The sequence below is a fragment of the Papaver somniferum genome, chromosome 4 (assembly GCF_003573695.1).
Source record: "Papaver somniferum cultivar HN1 chromosome 4, ASM357369v1, whole genome shotgun sequence".
NCBI classification, from domain to species: Eukaryota; Viridiplantae; Streptophyta; class Magnoliopsida; order Ranunculales; family Papaveraceae; genus Papaver; species Papaver somniferum.
Genome location: NC_039361.1, coordinates 119,337,862 through 119,358,318, shown reverse-complemented (window position 1 = coordinate 119,358,318; position 20,457 = coordinate 119,337,862). Strand labels below are relative to the sequence as shown.

The following is a 20,457-nucleotide window of genomic DNA, read 5'->3' as shown; positions in this document are numbered from 1 at the left end:
AGTGAAAAGCATATGAAGCGCTTCCTTTCGAATAACATGTAATCAATATATCTTTCTTCAGAAATCATATATTTGAGATACTAAAAAAATGATATCCATGTTAAATGTATTGCAAACTATAAATAGTGCAAAGCATATGAAGTGCTTCCCGTCGAAGATGATGTAATCAAGAAAATGCGCTAGTATGTCTTTCTTCATAAATCATATACTTGTGTTAAGAACCAATAAGCGACCAAATCAATTCCTCTTCCAGGCTCCAACTCTCTATAATGAAACGGAAAATCACACTCAATATATGGTTATATCAATGTATTAGAGACAGTATTAAGAGAAAAAAATATTTGGATAATATTAATAAAAAAGAATAGATTGCCTACTCTACATAGTGAAAAACATATGAACTGCTTCCCTACGAACAATATAAAATCAATGAAAAGTACTAACATATATTTCTTCAGAAACCATATACTTGCGCTAAGAATCAAGCAACCAACTGAACTGGTCCTCCAAACTCCAACTCCTTATAGTTAAATGAAAAATCACATGACTATATAGTTGTATCAATATCTAATGTTAATATTAATTAGTTTGCTAACTCTAAGTCGTACGAAGCATATGAAGTGCTTCTTGTCAAGAAGATGCACTGGTATATCTTTCTTCAGAAATCATATACTTGCTTTCAAAATCAAGAGGCCAATTCAACTACTCTTCCAGGCTCCAATTTCTTGTCACTAAATAAAAAACTACACCCACTATATAGTCGTATTGATATATGACATTAGAGACACTAAAAAACACACAAATTGACATAAAATATATGGTTAACTCTAAATATTGAAAAACATATAAAGTGCTTCCCGTCAAAGAAGATGTAATCAAGGAAACGCATTGATATATCTTTCTTCATGTAATCAAGGAAATACAACCAGTACTACGCACATGGACCGATGTGAATTTTTGATTTGGTGTGCCCGGTACCGTCACGACGCATCTAAAAACTTCAATATATCTTTCTTTATTATATCTTTCTTTATTAGTGTGATTACTTTTACTGGGTAGCAAAATTTGATACACTTTGATAATCCAATATAAGGATTCTTTTCACCAGTTACATTATATTTTTATTGGCTAAAATATTTTTTTTTAGTATGGAATTTTATCGGCTCAAATTAATATTTTTTTAATTACATAGAATGAGCTTGGACGATCTAAGTGACGAACTCAAAAATTCAACAGTCCGAGATTTTAAAAAAAAATTGTAAACATGGTGTAAGAATAGGAAATAAAATCTCAACCAATAAGGACTAAGAGTTTCATTAACCACCCAAAAGGAGGGTAAGCGCTTCTTTTGAACAAAACCAGAGATAGAGCCCATTTTATAAAAATAAATATTAACGGACACTAAATCTAAACAATTTTTAGACCAATCATAAGCCATGGTTCCGTGGATCGCAAATGAGAATAAAGGTAAGGCAACTTTAAACGTGGTCCTCAGCTATAAATACCCCTTATAAAAATAATTTGGTATCTCACAGATTGCGTAGTAAGCCATCTTCTTTTAAAAAAAATGACTGCAAAGATTATCTATTAACATGATTAGTTGTGACTAAAAATTGAAGCATATGTTCTACGACCGGTTAAGAAAATGTAAGGAAAAGAGAAAAGTGTTCCTTTATTAATGAACTCAGTTGTTCAGGAATTAGAGAACGCCGAAACTGGATCTGTTAATCTTAAAACATTGAAAACAAAATTTCTGTGCAAATATATTATATATTAGTCGAACAAATAAATCTCACTAAAACGTTTGTGCCCAAACAAAGATAGAGGTTATTGATGAGAAAAAGTTACATAAAGATGTTGTGAACGATTATAAAGTAGGTCAGAATGAGGGTTCGTGTACAGTACTTCCCAAATCTATAATAACATTTGCAGCGGGGAAATGTTTTGAACCATTTTTTAAAGAAATAAAATAATAAATTCGTCTGATTTCTTTGAAGTATTGGCTGGAAAATTCCCTTATTTACACTCACTCGACTTACCCGTCATCTTTTCTCCATCTACAACCACCATGCGAGGTTTTCCAATTAAATATCAACTGGGATTGGTGGAGGTGTTAGCGACTCCCTCCGGCTCATTAGACCCGTCTCTGAAACCTAAAAACCAAATACAACAAAAATCATTACATATCTTTAAACCACATAAAGTCATCTAGTTAAAAATCCTCTACTCTAAACCAGTACCAATAAGGTCCCGTGTAGAATGAACGTGATTTCAAAAAAGCTATTCTCGGTATCTATGCAACACCGGGAACAAACAACAAAAAAATTTCAAAACTTGAGTGGACATATTTAGATTACAACTTCTTTCAGTACATTTGTTAGTGACCTAAAACATACCTTATCCAAACTATGCCCTAGGCCAATATCAGTACTCTAGAAATTATTCGTAAGGCTAGATTTGAAGGTTGCTACTCAAAGTAGTACTACACCTACCATTATTCTTGCTAGATTTTAGAATACATATTTCTTGGCTAATCAACTTTTGCAACTTAAAAGTAAAAAAACAAATTCATAATAATATTATACCTTAAAATCCTAATAAGGACTTCCAGTTCGGCTAAATCATGTTTGTACTTCATCCTCTATATACTCCACTATCTGCCTTACGTACCATATCACACAATTCTGTTAAGAATCAAGCAACCAATTCAACTGCTCTTCAGACTCCAACTCGCCTTAGTAAAACAAAAAAAAATTACACTCACTATATAGTTATATCAATAGTGGGTATAAGAGATACTAAATAAATAATAATATAAAATATGTTGCAAAATAGTGCAAAACATATGAAGTGCTTCCCGCCGAAGATAATGTAATCAAAAAAATATACTGACATGTTTTTATTCAGAAATCATATATTAAATATCTTAAAAAAATGATATTGATATCAATGTTAAATATATTGCAAACTAAATAGTGCAAAGAATATGAAGTGCTTCCCATCTAAGATGATGTAATCAAGAAAATGCAGCGATATATCTTTCTTCATAAATCATATACTTGTGTTAAGAACCAATAAGCGACCAAATAAATTGCTCTTCCAGGATCCAACTCTTTATAATGAAACGCAAAATCACGCTCACTATATGGTTGTATCAATATACGATATCAGAGACACTATAAAAAACATAATATTAATAAAAAAAATAGATGGCCAATTATACATAGTGAAAAGCATGTGAAGTGCTTCCTTTCGAATAACATGTAATCAATATATCTTTCTTCAGAAATCATATATTTGAGATACTAAAAAAATGATATCCATGTTAAATGTATTGCAAACTATAAATAGTGCAAAGTATATGAAGTGCTTCCCGTCGAAGATGATGTAATCAAGAAACTGCGCTGGTATGTCTTTCTTCATAAATCATATACTTGTGTTAAGAACCAATAAGCGACCAAATCAATTGCTCTTCCAGGATCCAACTCTCTATAATTAAACGGAAATCACACTCAATATATGGTTGTATCAATGTATTAGAGGCACTATTAAGAGAAAAAATATTTGGATAATATTAATAAAAAAAATAGATTTCCTACTCTACATAGTGAAAAGCATATGAACTGCTTCCCGTCGAAGAATATAAAATCAATGAAAATTACTAACATATATTTCTTCAGAAACCATATACCTGCGCTAAGAATCAAGCAACCAACTGAACTGGTCCTCCAAACTCCAACTCCTTATAGTTAAATGAAAAATCACATGAATATATAGTTGTATCAATATCTAATGTTAATATTAATTAGTTTGCTAACTCTAAGTCGTATGAAGCATATGAAGTGCTTCTTGTCAAGGAGATGCACTGATATATACTTTCTTTCAAAATCATATACTTGCTTTCAAAATCAAGAGGCCAACTCAACTACTCTTCCAGGCTCCAATTTCTTGTCAGTTGTCACTAAATAATAAACTACACCCACTATATAGTCGTATTGATATATGACATTAGAGACACTAAAAAACACACAAATTGACATAAAATATATAGTTAACTCTAAATAGTGCAAAACATATAAAGTGCTTCCCGTCAAAGAAGATGTAATCAAGGAAACGCAGTGATATATCTTTCTTCATGTAATCAAGGAAATACAACCAGTACTACGGACCGGGACCGATGTGAATTTTTGATTTGGTGTGTTCGGTACGTTACGACGCATCTAAAAACTCCAATATATCTTTCTATATTATATATTTCTTTATTAGCATGATTACTTTTACTGGGTAGCAAAATTTGATATATATATATATATATATATATATATTTTTTTAGTATGGAATTTTATCGGCTCAAATTAATATTTTTTAATTACATAGAATGAACTTGGACGATCTAAGTGACGAAATTCAACAGCCCGAGATTTTAAAAAACTTTGTAAACGTGGTGTAAGAATAGGAAATAAAATCTCAACCAATAAGGACTAAGAGTTTCATTAACCACCCAAAAGGAGGGTAAGCGCTTCCTTTGAACTTGGAACCAGAGATAGAGCTCATTTATTAAAAAAAATTAACGGACACTAAATCTAAACAGTTTTTAGACCAATCATAAGCCATGGTTTCGTGGACCGAAAATGAGAATAAAGGTAAGGCAACTTTAAACGTGGTCCTCAGCTATAAATACCCCTTATAAAAATAATTTGGTATCTCACAGGTTGTGTAGTAAGCCATCTTCTTTTAAAAAAAAATGACTACAAAGATTATCTATTAACATGATTAGTTGTGATTAAAAATTGAAACATATGTTCTACGATCGGTTAAGAAAATGTAAGGAAAAGAGAAAAGTGTTCCTTTATTAACGAACTCAATTGTTCGGGAATTAGAGAAGCTCGAAACTGGATCTGTTTATCTTAAAACATTAAAAACAAAATTTTTGTGCAAATATATTATGTATTAATAGAACAAATAGATCTCACTAAAACGTTTGTGCCCAAACAAAGATAGAGATTACTGATGAGAAACAATTACACAGAGATGTTGTGAACGATTACAAAGTAGGTAAGAATGAGGGTTCGTATATAGAACTTCCCAAATCTATAATAATATTTGCAGCGGGGAAATATTTTGAAACATTATTTAAAGAAATAAAATATATAAATTCGTCTGAATGCTTTCAAGTATTGTCTGGAAAATTCCCTTATTTACACTCACTCGACTTACCAGTAATCTTTTCTCCATCTACAACCTCCATGCGAGGTTTTCCAATTAAATATCAATTGGGATTGGTGGAGGTGTTAGCAACTCCCTCCGGCTCATTAGACCGGTCTCTGAAACCTAAAAACCAAACACAACAACAATCATTAGATATATTTAAACCATAGAAAGTCATCTAGTTAAAAATCCTCTACTCTAAGCCAATATCAATAAGGTCCCATGTAGAATGAACGTGATTTCAAAAAAGCTATTCTCAGTTTCTATGCAACATCGGGAACAAACAACAACAAAAATTCAAAACTTGAGTTGACATATTTAGGTTACAACTTCTTTTAGTACATTTGTTAGTGAACTAAAACATACCTTATCCAAACTATGCCCTAGCAACTCGGTAACTACAAGTTCATTCATCCCATATATCAATGGAAATATCCAATATCCCCATTTCCACCATTTTTTACATAAAGTATTTAGAAGTCTGAAAAAGGAAAAACATCCTTATATAGGAAACAAAGAGTGCATAAAGGCCGATAACTACCATTTATCTGATTGCATACTCCTAATGGATGCCAAAGTAACACACTTTATGTATTTATTTATTCTAGGATTATGGATTTACTTTAAAAGAATATTGATATATAAAACATTTGGAATAAACTTGGACTAATACGTGATGTTAAAATCAAAAAGTCAGCCCAGAAATTACTGTTACCATACAATAATTTCATTGATATAAATATTGATAAAAAAAAATCATCACAACAGTATGTCCTCATTATTCCAAATCATTAATGAAGAGTTCAAAGCGATTAATAGAGTACGTGAAATCCTACCAATTGCTGACTTGAATAAAAAATCCAACCAAGAAAATGAAAATTACCCGAGCAGTCTTCGTAGGAGAGGAGCAATGCCAATCAACTAAAGTTTTCATTATATTTGCAAAACGATGATATTGAATTGTAAGCATCCATTAACAAAAGACAAAAATAGGTAATCATACAGTAATTTCATCGATATAAATATTGATAAAAAAAAATCATCACAACAATTTGTCCTCATTATTCCAAATCATTAATGAAGAGTTCAAAGCGACTAATAGAGTAAAATCCTACCAATTGCTGACTTGAATGAAAAATCCAACCAAGAAGATGAAAATTATCCGAGCAGTCTTCATATGAGAGGAGCAATGCCAATCAACTAAAGTTTTCATTATATGAGCAAAACGATGATATTGAATCGTAAGCATCCATTAACAAAAGACAAAAACAGCAGACCATATGTTTCTTCACTGTCAGTATGCCTTTGAAGTTTGGTCTGAATTCATTAAGGCTTTCAAAATTTCATGAGTTTGTCCTTCTACAGTAAAAAAGATATTTGAGATGTGGAGATTCAATGTATTGAGTGGAAGATGTAAAGAAGTTGGTGGAAAGTGATTTATGCAGCGTTGTGGCATCTGTGGAAGGAGATGAGTAGTAGAGCTTTTGGAGGAAGAGCCATGGCAGTTGAGGAACTTTGTTTGCTTATTAGACAGACTATTGTATTTTGGCTTTCAGATAGGGAGGTGTTTAATGATTGTTCAATTTCTCAGGTGTTGTATATGTGGGATACAGTTCTACACTTGTAGTTTAAGGTAGAATTGTTCCTAGGCTGGTTTTGTACATATCACTTTTTTTTCAATATAACCTTCTTCTCTTTTTTTTTCCTAAAAAAAAGACAAAAATTGCATAGAAGCAACATCCAAAAACATTAAAAAAAGAATGAGGCTTGAATTTGCACTCAAGCGTTTTTATATAGGGAGAGATTTTTTTTATTTTTTGGAATTAATGTCTTATATTTACCAAAAAAAAAAAACAAAAAGATTTTTTCTTCTCCATTTTATTTTATCTTTGCCTTTGGATTAATTAGAAAACTATATATATGTATATATATATATATATATATATATAGAATATTGTCTTTTTTGGTTAGGTATATTGGCGATTTAATGTTCCGTGATTTTTTTTCTTAATCAATTTTAGGAAAATGTATTTAGAATATTTCTATTTTTAGTTAGTTATATTAGAGTTATTATGTTCGCGATTTTTTTTTTCTTTGCTGATAAATATAGAATGAGTGATGTAAAAACATAATTTCAGGATTAATTTTAGAAAAATATATTTTTAATATTGTTAAATTTTCTTACCCCATATTTATTGGACTAAGGAATGACCCTTGTCGTACAAGCATGGGCTATTTCACAGTGTTCTGGGCCTTAGATAAGTCTGCAAGAATTTGACTTCTTCTTGTATCTTTTGTTTATGTCAAAATAGGTTGAAAAAACTTCGTGCCTTTTCCGTGGTCCATGAATAACGGTGTAGATTGATTTGAATCCGTGCCATGTCGTTATTACAGGACTCGCACACGAACACGAACACGAATTTATTTCTTTGAAGCTTCTCTCTGTCGTCTGTCCGCCTTCTCTTTCTTTCCGAAATATGAGGCTATCAACCACTTCGGCTTCCGCTATTTTACCTGTTACTATTGTTGCTGCCATCATTTCCATCATGCTAAATTCATTTTGGTAGTACACAGAAAATTTAAACCACTTATTATACCAACTCTAATCGAAAAGGGTTAAGTAACTCATCTAAAATCTCTATCACTCTAAGTTTTATTAAATTATGTGGTTTCTACTATCCGTGGAAATGCCTCACCGAAATTAGAGCTAATAATTTGGTGTCAGACAATTGACCCTGACTAAGCTTAATGTAGTTGAGCTTCAATGGAGCCCCCTAGTTAGAATAATCTTCTTATGGATGCACCCATACTCTATCAGGTGTATTTTGAATCAAATGTGATGAACGGTTAGACCCATGTATTACCATAGCTTTGGAAAACTTTAGTCCGGCAACTTCTATAATTCAGATTGTCCATATAATAAAATGTAATTAGAGATAGTGGACGGTCGGCATTCAGTTAGTAAAATCAAACAACTATGGTAAAATGACACTAGCGATAAATAGTAGAAGACTGATAGCATCAGACAACACTTCAAAGAAAGTAGACCGCTGAACTTGACCGACAAATGAAATTTTAACAAACAAACTTCTGCAGATTAGACTCTTAATAATTTGAACATACACCTTCCTGACTTATTAATCAAGCTTGTTACAGGGGCGGCATGGTTTATGAGAGGGGCGGCATTGTGATAATAATGTCCTTTTAGTTGGTTAGGGGATGTCCTAAAGGGAATGTAAATTGACTAGATTACCCTTTTCATCTTAAATCATTTTTTTTTTAAACCTAATGAATCAGAAAAAATCAAATCAGTTTTTTTTTTCATCTTCTCTTCTCCTCCATCAACCGTACCCTCCATTAAAACTGAAAATTTCATCATCTTCGATTAATCGACGATTTGAAAAATGTTTGGAAAAACTCAGTTAGGGTTTAGTTTGTCGTGGTGGATGTAAGTTAATTTTGTATCAAAAATTAGGATTTTGTATGAAAATTGAAATTGAAATTTCTGGTTGCATGTGAGTTACGGTTGGTAATAACTCAAATACGAACCGTAATTGTAGATTAGTTGATGTTACGGTTGGTTTTAACTCAAATACCAACCGTAAGTTCTTAATTTTGAGAAATATGTTCAGTTACGGTTTGTATTTGCATCATATTTATCAACCGTAATTAAGTTACGGTTTGTTACTCAAACAACCATACCAACCATAAATAATCTTGTGTCTTAAGAATTTATCGAATAATGATTTCCGGTTCAAAAGTTAAGTTGATATACCAACCATAGGGTAGTTATGGTTGGTCTCGATTCATTAGTTACCAACCGTAATTTAGTTACGGTTGTTGTCCAAATTTAATTACCAACCGTAACTGGTTTTACGATTGGATCTTCCCCAAATTTAACTAGTTACGGTTGGTATTTGATAACTTACGAGCCGTAACTCTTAGTTACAGTTGGTCACGAGCAAAATTGCAACCGTAAGTTCTTCTGAAAATTTAAAAGTGTTGATTTCGTTACGTACTTTAGATAATTTTGAGCGAGAAAAAGCTAATGGGAACTAATTTAACAGTGTTGATTAGACTCTTAATAATTTGAACATACACCTCCCTGACTTATTAATCAAGCTTATTATAGGGGCGGCATGGTTTATTAGAGGGGTGGCATTGTGATAGTAATGTCCTTTTAGTTGGTTAGGGGATGTCCTAAAGGGAATGTAAATTGACTAGATTACCCTTTTCATCTTAAATCAACCAAAATCAAATCAATTTTTTTTAAACCTAATGAATCAGAAAAAATTAAATCAGTTTTTTTTTCATCTTCTCTTCTCCTCCATCAATCGTAACCTCCATTAAAACTGAAAATTTCATCATTTTCGATTAATCGACGATTTGAAAAATGTTTGGAAAAACCCAATTAGGGTTTAGTTTGTCGTGTTGGATGTAAGTTAATTTTGTATCAAAAATTAGGGTTTTGTATGAAAATTGAAATTAAAATTTCTGGTTGCAGGTGAGTTACGGTTGGTAATAACTCAAATACGAAATGTAATTGTAGATTAGTTGATGTTACGGTTGGTTTTAACTCAAATACCAACCGTAAGTTCTTAGTTTTGAGAAATATGTTCAGTTACGGTTTGTATTTGCATCATATTTATCAACCGTAATTAAGTTACGGTTTGTTACTCAAACAACCATCCCAACCATAAATAATCTTGTGTCTTAAGAATTTATCAAATAATGATTTCCGGTTCAAAAGTTAAGTTGACACACCAACCGTAGGGTAGTTACGGTTGGTCTCGATTCATTAGTTACCAACCGTAATTTAGTTACGGTTGTTGTCCAAATTTAATTACAAACCGTAACTGGTTTTACGATTGGATGTTCCCCAAATTTAACTAGTTACGGTTGGTATTTGATAACTTACGAACCGTAACTCTTAGTTACGGTTGGTCACGAGCAAAATTTCAACCGTAAGTTCTTCTGAAAATTTAAAAGTGTTGATTTTGTTACGTACTTTAGATAATTTTGAGCAAGAAAAAGCTAATGGGAACTAATTTAGAAGTATATCGGGTCACTGGAATCACTCATTTTGGTTGAGTGAATCAAAATTTAAAGTTTCACAAATATCACAAAAGTTTTTGTTCTTCTTCTCCTCTGAACTTTTTTTTTTAATTTTAAAAATCTTATTTTGTTTTGATTTTGAGTTGATATAAGTGAAATTATTCATTAACACTAAACTTGATTATCATCACTAAACTAGGTTATCAATAATGAGAGTTAATTTGTCATTTCCAATTATTTTTTTATAAGGGACACCTTGAATGATCATGTAATGACTCTTTTTATCCTATTAGAATGCCGCCCCTCTAATAACCCATTCCGCCCCAATAATAAGCTTGTTATTAATCCATCAATCCTGTTAAACTCCAGAATACTTAAATGATCTCACTCGAGAAAATTAAGAGCTGCCTTTCATATTAGTTTTTCCCAACGCACACCTTCTTTCGTGGGTTTTGTTCTGCATAAATGCTTGATATCGAGACAGCTGTTGAGCTCTGTGGGTAAGTCATCCTTTCTACGGTGTATATTTTATATACTTGATTCATATTGAACTCGTCAGTTTTTAGTTGGTAATCAATTTCGATGCCGAAGATAGTCATTTACGCCTCCTCAACCTCCATTTTCCGGTTTTCCTGGTTTTATAAGAAGACGACAATTAGTCAGGTAATATATGTTCTGGTATTCTAGAACTTTAACACCGTAGGTCATGTAATACATAGAATTTTCATTTTCTTTCTAATAATAATCAGTCATTGATCGTTGTGCAAGTCGAGTTTATATTAAAGTTAGGATAAAGTAAAGAGAAGAGAAGAAGAGGGTTTAGGAGAACGTTCTTTGTTATTCAATATTTTTCACAGTGCTTAATACAAGAGATCGACCAGATATATATGTACAGGTTCTTTAGAATCCTAAAATACATAAAGACTTGTAGTACAAGTATTTCCTAAGTTTAACCTTTCCTAAAATACAAGACATTCTAAGTTTAAGAACTTCTAGAATATTCTGTAACTGAGGTTGTCCTAACACCCTCCCGCAAGCGTAACGGGTCATCTTGAACCGTCAGCTTGAGTCTTAGAGATGCAAACCTGTCCTTAGCAAGAGGTTTTGTAAAAATATCTGCCACTTGATCCTTTGAAGAAATAAATCGAACATCCAGTTGTTTAGAAGCAACTCGATCACGAACAAAATGATAATCTATTTCGATATGTTTCGTACGGGCATGAAATATAGGATTAACTGTAAGATATGTTGCTCCAAGATTATCACACCATAAAACAGGTGAAGACTTAGTCGATACTTGTAATTCCGAAAGAAGAGATTGAATCCACATTATTTCAGCAGTAGCAATAGCAAGACCACGATATTCAGCTTCAATGCTGGAACGAGATACTGTTTTCTGTTTACGAGCACTCCAAGAAATAATATTACCTCCCAAACAAATACAATAGCCACTAATAGAACGACGATCTTCCAAAGAACCAGCCCAATCTGAATCTGTATAAGCAGTGAAAGATAATTGTAAAGTATTGGCAGGTCTAAGAAAAATTACAAACGTAGAAGTATCCTTCAAGTAACATAATATACGTTTAACTAAACCCCAATAATATTCTGTTGGAGCGTGCATGAACTGACAAACTTTATTAACTGCATATGCCAAATCAGGACGAGTGAATGTCAAGTATTGCAATGCGCCAACAATACTTCTATATTCTGTAGCATCAGTCATTAAAGTGCTACGATCAGAGGACATATCTCCAGTTGTGCTGAGTGGAGTTTGAATTGGTTTGACACCATCCATTTTTGCTCGAATGAGAAGATCTTGAACATACCTCCTTTGTGTAAGAAATAATCCAGAAGATGTACGCTTTGCTTCGATTCCAAGAAAATAAGATAAAGAACCAAGATCTTTAATCTTAAACTCAGTTTGTAAAGAAGTACGAATAGATTGTAACCCTGATGAACTTGAACCAGTAAGAATAATGCCATCAACATAAACTAGCAAGAAAACAATCCCAGTATCATCACGCCGAATAAAGAGGGAAGAATCACATTTAGAAGTAACAAATCCATTCTGCAACAAGAAAGTACTCAGTCGATGGTACCAGGCACGTGGAGCTTGTTTCAATCCATAAAGAGATCGATGAAGTTTACAGACATATGTAGGAAAATTAGGATCAACATATCCTGGTGGTTGTTTCATATAAACTTCCTCTTCAAGATTTCCATGTAAAAAGGCATTTTGAACATCAAACTGATTAATAGACCAATTATGAGAGAGAGCTAGTGTAAGAATAACTCGTACAGTACAAGGCTTTACAACTGGACTATAAGTTTCACCATAATCAACACCTTACTGTTGGTTATATCCTTTAGCCACTAAACGAGCTTTATGACGTTCAATAGTACCATCTGCTTTTCTTTTAATTTGATAAACTCATTTACAACCAATGAGATTCATAGAAGGATGATATGGTACTAGAGTCCACGTACCGTTTTGAAGCAATGCATTATATTCCATATCAGAAGCTTCTCGCCAGTCTGGAATTGCCTGAGATTGTGAATAGCAAGTTGGTTCAAGTTGAGAATCAACAACAAGTGCATATTTAGAAGTATTTGGTTTGAAAATACCATCTTTAGCTCGAGTAACCATGGGATGACTAGGAGTAATGGAAGTAGTGGACGTAGACTGTGTAGAGTCCTCTTGGGCAGATGAACAAGCATCAGATGAAGGAGGCAGTACGGAGTCCAAGTTTAACCTTTCCGACGAAGACTGTGTAGTTTCTGACGAAGACTGTGTAGTATTCGGATGTATAGACCACGAATCTAATGTCGTTGATGAAGGTCGTAGACTGTCAGCTGATGCAGTAATGAGCAGCGATGGCTCATCTGGAGACAAGACACCAACTGTTGGTGACGTAAGTGCCGCACCATTATTGGAAGATGGGGCATACTGCATGATATTATGTGATGGACTCACAAAAAACGGTAGATCACTCATAGAGGTAGAGATTACCTGATCAGTAACTGGGAGAGATGTCGACGATGCAGCAAAGGGAAAAGTAGTTTCATTGAACACAACATGACGACTGATATAAATTCGACCAGTAGGAATGTGAAGACACTTGTAACCTTTATGCATGGGACTGTATCCTATGAAAACACAAGGGGAAGATAATGGTTCCATCTTATGAGATCTGTATGGACGAAGATGAGGGTAGCACAGACAACCAAAAACACGTAAAGAAGTGTAGTCAGATAACACACCAAATAGCGTCTCATAAGGAGACGTTTTTGCAAGTGTTGAAGATGACACACGGTTCATTAGGTAACATGACGTAAAGAATGCATCATACCAGTAGGAAGAAGGAATGGAAGCCATAGATAGTAAAGTAAGACCAGTTTCACGTATGTGACGATGTCTACGTTCAACTAAACCATTCTGTTCAAAGGTATGTGGACAAGAAAACCTATGAAAAATACCATTCTGTTGAAGATAAGGAGTGAGTTTACGATATTCAGCAACATTGTCAGACTAAAAAATTTTAATTTTTCGATTAAAAAGGTTTTCAACATGTTTCTGGAACACAATAAAGATGGAATAGACATCGGATTTGTGAGATAAAGGAAACATCCAAGTAAAACGACTGTGTGCATCAATAAAAATAATATACTATCGATAACTTTCATTAGACAAAACATGAGAAGGACCCCAAACATATGAAACAATCAAGTCTAAAGGATGCAAATATTTAGTCATACTAGAAGAAAAGGGTAACTTATGACTTCTATGCTCATGACAAGAAGAGCAAAAAGTATAGTTTTACTAGAAACTGGAAGAGAAAATTTTGAAATAATATAACGCATAGTTCGCATCATAGGATGTCCTAGTCTAGAGTGCAAATTATGTAAACTGGCTCTTTCACCAACACAAGCTTTTGGAGAAACCGACGAAGCATCTAATTCATAGAGACCACCCTCCCTACGGCCGCGTAGAAGAACCTTCCCTGTACACCGATTCTTTACAAGACAATAGTTAGGATGAAATTCAAACAACACATTGTTATCACTTGTAAGTCGAGTGACCGACAACAAATTATGAGAAATATGGGGAGTATAAAATGTGTTAGAAAGGTGTAACTTACGATCAGGTGTGTCCAAAATTGATGAACCAACATGAGAGATTGGAATAGAATCGCCATTACCCAATTTGATTTGATCAGGGCCGCTATATTCCGAATGAATATGTAGTCTAGAAAGATCATTAGTTATATGGTCGGTAGCTCCACTATCTGGAACCCAAGGAGCACTGGAAGGATAACTTGACGCCTGAGCAACATAAGCACGAGGAGGCTGAGCAGTTGAAGCTGGTGACCGACGAGGTGGTTGCGGTTTAAAATTTCTATTAAAACGCTGCCAACACATGGGAGCCTGATGACCTGATTTATCACACAATTGACAAGGTATTGTTGGATGAATCCCTCCATTCCGTGGCTGTATAGAGCTGGTACGTTGTTGTTAAGCAGCAGTAGACTTTGTAGAAGAAGCAACATTGGCAACGGGTTGAGAATGCAAAGATTTGTTCTATTGTTCAACTCGCAGCTCAAAGGTGAGAAGGTAAGTGATAAAGTCTTCAAGCTTCATAGTTCCCATGGATGTAGTAAGAGATGTTACTATGGCATCATAAGACGAATCTAAACCAGCTAAGATACAATGTCGTAGCTAAGTATTAGTAACAGTGGTATCAGCGGCAGCAAGGTTGTCAACGATATCACGAGCACGATCTATGTAATCCCTCGTAGAAAGAGATCCTTTCTTCAAGGCACGTAGTTCACATTGGAGATGATGAATATGTGCATCAGACTTAGAAGCAAATAGGGATTCAAGAGACGACCAAACCTCACGGGAAGTATTCAGGCGATGAACCTTCCTTAAAACAGCAGGAGTTAAAGAGGAAAAGAACCACCGAAGAAGAATTCGATCCTATTTTATCCAGGGAGCATAATCAGGATTAGGGTCTTCGGTATTTGGAAGGGTTGCAGAAGGGCAGGATTTGTCACCATTAACATAACCATCTAGGTCGAATCCTTGAAGGTAGGGTAGAAACTGGGCACGCCAAAGAGAATAGTTTGTTTCATCTAGTTTGACAGTAATGATGTGATGTGGTTGAGAGAAAACAGAAGAAGCCATCATAGGTTGAGAGGAACCAATAATTGTAGAAATTGTACTAATTGAAGAAGATGCAGAAGACATGAAGAATCGAACGAGGATGATACCAAGTCGAGTTTATATTAAAGTTAGGATAAAGTAAAGAGAAGAGAAGAAGAGGGTTTAGGAGAACGTTCTTTGTTATTCAATATTTTTCACAATGCTTAATACAAGAGATCGACCAGATATATATATATGTACAGGTTCTTTAGAATCCTAAAATACATAAAGAGTAACTGAGGTTGTCCTAACAGTGCACGATTGTATTTTGGTGCAAAAAACTGAAATGTATTTCATAATTGTGTTGCTTTGCACATGGATACATACCTCTTCTAAACAAAGTAGGTCAATTGATGTGCATGGCAGAATCTTTTGGACCTCAAAGTACGGACAACAATTCAGGACAGGGGATGGAGTCGCAATCGCAATCAATTGGGTCATTACCAACCTGATTTGCGTCGGAACCCCATAGAGAAATCTTTGAGTTCCTGATGCAGTTTGATAACGTGTATGCACTAACGGATTTGAACATGAGAAATTCAGTGATGTCAATGGTTAAGTGTGGAAACCTGAGATTTTCATTTGAGATCTTGCAAATTCGGCTTGACTGCGCACCGGACATCTAAAGCACCTGGATTTTTTTTAAGAAACCAACGATATGTGCAAGGGTGCAAAGGTCGGAAACTCAAAAATGTTAACAACGTATCACCTGCAAAAAAAAATCTAAACGTAAAATAATTTGAGCTGCATTTTTCAGTATCCTAGATGGTAATTTTTCTGGATGGCTTTAACTCCACATGACTTTTGTTTACTATGGCTACAAATATTGTCAAGCTGGGTTTGGGTTTGGACCACCCTACAAATGATTATTGACTTTATATACTGATCATGCTATTTGTACTTGAATTTCAAAGGTTAATCATGGTGTGCGAGGTTAAAACTGTGTAACATCACAATGGAACTTCTTTTAATATAATTGGGATTCAACACTTCTAGCATTGGAAACAACACACATGTAATATCTCTTTTCATATTGCCTGTAAGATATATGTTCTGAAGGTTCAATTCAATGGTTTTAAACTCAGTGTATCACAAACTGTGGGGAATAGTGGACACGGAATAAGCATCCACATGGTGAGGGAGGTGTTTCACCGAAAGAAGCCCCTCTTCTCACTGTCCGCAGGCTGGAACATGGGTGTAGTAGCAGTTAAGTGTAGTTTCTCCAAAGAGTACAAACCACTCACTCGAAAATGCTTATCAAACTTCCAAATAAGATTCTTAGGTATGACGGCGTGTAACTGCCCTCCCTGTATCAACGAACGTGTTCATAGAACATAATTTGATCTATATATATTTAAATTTTATTGGAACAGTTGGGGATAGATACATCATGTGACCTTGCCTTCCAAATTCGTCTGGGTCTAGTGGATTTTGAGAGCATATTGAAATGCTTTCAAGGCTATCAGTTGGAAGATCCCATTGTTACAACTTTGCTGGAAAGAGAATTAAAAAAGAATAGCAAGTGTTGAGAATTACACAAAATAAATTGAATGAAATATGAAAGGTTAAAGATAAAATATGCAACCTGAAGTGGGAGTTAAAGTTATTTAACAACAACATTTCTAAAGAGGCACAGTGTTGCACTCAATGATGCAGGAAAGTTAGTATGATCATTGGGACTTAGACTTGGATATTTTAGTAATATTTGCAAAAGATTGGAGGCTGTTGTGCATGATTTGACACATGGGAATGCAGAATTTAGAGGCTACACATAGTGCTTATTTCTCAACATTATATGAATTGAGCTCGGTAATGACGACAGATTTGAAATATGTGTAAAACTAATGTAAACAATTATAGATGGAATATGATAGACAGAGTAGGCCCTCCAACACTAACCTTTGTTCTTTGATGTTTATGGTCCACAGAAGTCAATTTTTTGTGTTTCAGGGGATTGAATCACTGTTTCAGCAAGATTCATCGAGGTCACGTAGAATCATGAGAAAATTCCCTCAAACATATTATCGCGGGAAAAAAAGTATGTTGCACGAATAACAGACGTGAGGGAGCTTATGAAAATTAACATTCATTTCAAGCTAGAAACACGAACCTGGAACTTTAGTTTCAATGAGACCCAGTTTACTAAAGGGTCTTCCATCCACTTTATGTGAAGGATCAGTGATTATGAACCCATTTATGTCAGGCATCATAGGTCGACTGCCCAACTTTTTGGTAAAAGAAAAAATAATTAATCATCTAACACCAGTAGACTTATCTAAACATGCTTGGATTGTGAAACATGCACTGATTCTTCTGAACACTGATTTCAAAATCCGAAGGGAACATTTATAGGTTAGTATAATTTAAAGTAACAATATCATGGCTAGAATTTCATGCCTAACTTCTGTTGTAAGAAAATGTTACATTAAAGGTGACTCTACTGACGTACCGAAGTCATTGATTCTTCTGGTTCAGATATAGGGAGTTTAATCTGTGCTTCCTAAAATATTTCAAAATATGAGGATAATTGAGACTAACCTTCTTGATACAGCATGTGACATTTATAACACCCCAAGGCATCACTCAAAATCTGCAGATTGTTGTGTGACTCTTCCTATCAAAGTCTTTATTCGAGGATACAGATCCATTACCTGCACAATAAGCAAAAGCTATGGGAAGAATTGAAAATGGTGCTCAACTTGCCTATCATCCCGTCTCAATTAGCCTGAACTTGGGTTTTGCAGCAGTCAAGTGCAATTTCTCGATAGTGTACAAACCACCCTCTCTAATCTGCTTATCAAACTTCCAGATAAGATTTTTGGGTATGATGGCATGTAACTCGTCACCCTGTATCAGTGGAGGTGTTAGCGAAGTAATATTGAAGTCGTGTATTGCAAATTTACAGAAACAGGGGGTGGTCAATACCTGCTCATCGACAATAACCATATCGACGCTGATAACGCCATTGGTGGACATAAAATCCAATTCTTCCCATTTCCTGGTAACACGAATAGTAACGCCACTTGATTTTCCTTCGTCAAGGGATCGTAAACTCTTCAATTGGTCTTGGGTAGCTGAAGATGGTACCTGCTGTGGTGTGATATTGATTTGAGATGCCATTTAGTCTGTTCTTTAGGCCTAAACTGAAAAGTGGAAAAGAGATTCATCAGAAACACTAATTCATACATAGCAAAGATCCATCCAGTGAGAACATCAAAAAAAGGTTAGAATAATGAACAACAGTTTTTTTTTTTTCTTTGTTAAAAAAGAAAAGTGTGTATAATACAAACAATTCAATTGTTTTTCTATGATGATAGATGAGTACTACAATTACCAACCAAACCTAACCAACTGAAGCCGAAATGTTAACAATAGTAGTGTTTTCTAATTTCTAGCCATAGAAATTCAAACTGAAGCATATCATCAGATACCTTCTCTTTTTCATGCACCCAAACCCTTTAAAGTATAGTTAAATTTATCCTAACCCATTATCATGGGTTGTAGTCATTACAATAACTAAAAATTCAGTGTGTAAAATAACGGGAATAAGAACAGTTGATCATATGCAGGATATTTGAAAATGAATCAATCAGAAAATAAAATTAGGGATTTTCACATCGCAGACCTAATGAACGATTTTAAAACAAAATTGGAAAATTGAACTCAGGGATGGGAAACCAATAACCACAACACAACATCTCACAGGATTGGATATCGAAAATTCAAGCAATTTAGCATGAACGAAACCAAAAAACAAAAAACTGTAAACCGAAAATTGAATCTAGGGAAAGAATACTCACACTTTCGACTGGTCTGATGTTCATTTCGATCCGGATTAGCCATTTTATAGACCTGATCCAATTAATGCAAGGATGAGTGTTTTTTATTTTTTTTAATTTTGAGATGCAGGCCAAATTAATACGGAGAAAGCCTTGCGAATTCCTGCGAACAGAGAATGGAGTCTAGGGTTTATCATACGTTACGGAATCAGGAAGCTAAAGAAAATATCAAAGCAACATGAAGAGAGGTGAATCAGCACCGAAGAAATTCTAACCTAAGACCAATCTGGTGCGCGTTACTCACAATGAAGTCTGTTTTTTGTGATCCGCTTTCAATTCAGGGAATAAAAACATCTATCGTGGGATCGAGGCATAGATCAGCCATTGGATAAACCGATCCAATACGTTATTCTAGAAAGGGAGGGCAGATCTCAGCCAGAAGTTAGAATTTCCTATATATATCCTGGCCGTTGGATGACACAGCAAACCCTCATGTTGTATAAGCATTGATTTGTTACCTTGTAATCACATATTAGATTTTTCAAGATGATGCTAATAATTATTCATAGATTTTTTATCTTAAGAATAATATAAAAAATATAAATTTGTGTGTTTTACCCCATAAACATTTTTATTCGATTTTCTGGATTTTTATCATAAATATTCGAAATTAACATAACAACTTTTTTATTTTTTTAGATATTTATCATAAATACTCGAAATTAATATAGTAATCTTTTTTTAGAAAATTTTGACAGATATGATTTTAAAATAATCATGTAAACTCGATGTAATTATACGTAACAATTTTAAGTCGTCCAATCAAAGATCTAAATATTAATTTAAAATATCATATAACATAGTAATTTTAGATGTTGTCAGTTTTTAATGCATAAATATGACTGGATTTTTTAGATGTTTATTATTAATAATAAAATTAATATAGTCATTTAAAAAAAAATTGCCTTATAAAAGATTCAGAAATATAAATCTTATTATTTTATTCCATAAATATGTTGATTTGTTTTTGTTTTTTTAATTACAGTCATAAATGTAAGAAATTAATATAGTAGTCTTTTTTATTTTCTGAATTTTTTATAATAAATACATGAATTTATAAAATATTAAAAAAATAAAATTATTATTATTTTATTCCATAAATATGTTGAATTGATTATTTTTTTTAATCATAAATTTCCGAAATTAACGT

General features: G+C 33.7%; 1 long non-coding RNA gene across 4 annotated transcripts; it reads right to left on the bottom strand.

Annotated features, from left to right (window-relative positions):
* Positions 1-16,466: 16,466 nt before the first annotated feature.
* Positions 16,467-19,589, bottom strand: LOC113276446. Of its 4 annotated transcripts, none has more exons than XR_003324392.1 (5): positions 19,523-19,589; positions 19,269-19,410; positions 18,394-18,611; positions 17,368-18,315; positions 16,467-16,961 (listed from the first exon to the last, which is right to left on the bottom strand). It is a non-coding gene; the product is annotated as an uncharacterized LOC113276446 (long non-coding RNA). The 4 variants fall into 4 exon arrangements; XR_003324393.1 differs by lacking the exon at positions 19,523-19,589 and having other exon boundaries at positions 17,368-17,430; positions 17,579-18,315; positions 19,269-19,516; XR_003324394.1 differs by lacking the exon at positions 19,523-19,589 and having other exon boundaries at positions 17,368-17,693; positions 18,007-18,315; positions 19,269-19,516.
* Positions 19,590-20,457: the final 868 nt, after the last annotated feature.